At 34.4% G+C, this 1,721-nt stretch overlaps 1 pseudogene; it reads left to right on the forward strand.

Moving 5' to 3' along the window:
- The first annotated feature begins 702 nt into the window (after positions 1–702).
- LOC140514755 (E3 SUMO-protein ligase KIAA1586-like) lies at positions 703–1,511 on the forward strand (annotated as a pseudogene).
- Positions 1,512–1,721: the final 210 nt, after the last annotated feature.

Consider the following 1,721-nt stretch of genomic DNA (forward strand, 5'->3'; position numbering starts at 1 on the left):
GGAACTCAATTTTAAAAACCAATGTTGAAAATTGTTTTTACATGTAATTGGGAAAAAATAAAACACTAAAATAAAAAATAACTAAAAATATTAAAGGAAGCACAGTTTTTCCATACAAAGACTACAGTCTTTTCCCTATTCATATATAATTTACAGCAGAGCACCTCAACCTCTGTGGTTACAGGGATTGGGTTCAGGCTTGAGGGAATCTCAAAAATCACTCTTTGGTTCATTGTGCTCCATACTCAGGTTTCTCTGGGAATCTTATTATTCAATTCATACATGCCACCCACCATTTTCTCCGGAATTTTCCAAGTATAACTCATGTCTATAACTGAAAATATGAGAGCTCCAATGTCAATGCATGCAAGCAATCAAGCTAATTAAAGTTGGAGCCTACATTTCACCTTAGAAAGAATGCAAAACATAAAGGACTCACAATAATATGAACAATCAAAATGAATTCTCCCTTCCTTTCTGGTTATTCATACATTTTGCAAATGACTTATATGGTCCTCTGTTCTCATTAATTACTCTATGGTTTGGACTCACCCTAAAGGGAAAAGGTATTTGGTATCTCTTAGAAATCCATCCCTCACCCATCATCTGAACAATCTGACTAATTTGCCTGAATAGTGGAGGCTGTAAGATTTCACCTCTTTTCCCCAAGAATCTTTGTCTAGGAATTTGGCACCGTTTAAAATGTCTTCCCCCTGCCTCCAAGAGACAGAGACTGAGCCTAGGAGTTTGAAACTATTCAAAACTTACACCCACCTTTCTCATAGGTTCAAAGGTTTAGACCTAGGAGAAGTGGTATATTGGAGGTGGCTACTACAGGCTCATAAGAGCCAGTTGTTAAATTTTCTGGAATATTGTGAACCTGTTATTAAAAACAATCAGTATATAGTTCAACCAGATCCTACCCTGCTAATATATGTTGCCTTAAAGGAATGTGTCAGCCATAACAGAGTATACTTTCAATGCACTATTGTCTACTTTAAATGAATGTGACCTTAAAAATGAATATTTAAAAGTGAACTTAATTGCATTTTGTTCTGACAGTACTAACACATTGCTGGGAAAGAAGTCTGGAGGAGCTACCAAATTGTTAGAAAATCTTTTGGCACTGCTAAAATCATTGATTGCAATTATCTCTTGATGATTAAATATCTGAAATAAAATGAGGTAATTTTTGATAAAATATATCCCATTTATCATCAATCTGATAAAAATTAATCTGAGCCAGAAACCATAGCTAAAGAACTTGAAACTGAAATGATTAAAAATTAGTCAGGTACTGGGACTGAGATGAGGAGTGTGTGACTTCTGAGCAGCTACTTCTACATGATATGCATATCCGAAATTATATGTGCATTTTTCTACTCATTCTTGTTTAGCAAAGAGACTAGCTAACATTCATTTCTTATAAGACTTTAATGATTTTAATCCTTGAAGACTTTTCATTACTTTCAAAGTGGCAGTCAGGATCAACCAACACTCAGAAAGAGTAAAAATTAATCAACTGCACCATAAGAGCCTAGGCAAATTTACAGATTGGTACTGAAAAAACATGATTATCACATTGGGGATTTGACTAAATTTTTTAAGTTTCAAAACATTCCACTGAATACTAAATTTAATGGTCTTCCTAGGAATACTTTACTATATAATGGAACTTGCCTGGGCTTTCCCAGATCAATTAACATGAAGGTTCTCTGTGA

The sequence above is a fragment of the Notamacropus eugenii genome, chromosome 7 (genome assembly GCF_028372415.1).
Source record: "Notamacropus eugenii isolate mMacEug1 chromosome 7, mMacEug1.pri_v2, whole genome shotgun sequence".
NCBI classification, from domain to species: Eukaryota; Metazoa; Chordata; class Mammalia; order Diprotodontia; family Macropodidae; genus Notamacropus; species Notamacropus eugenii.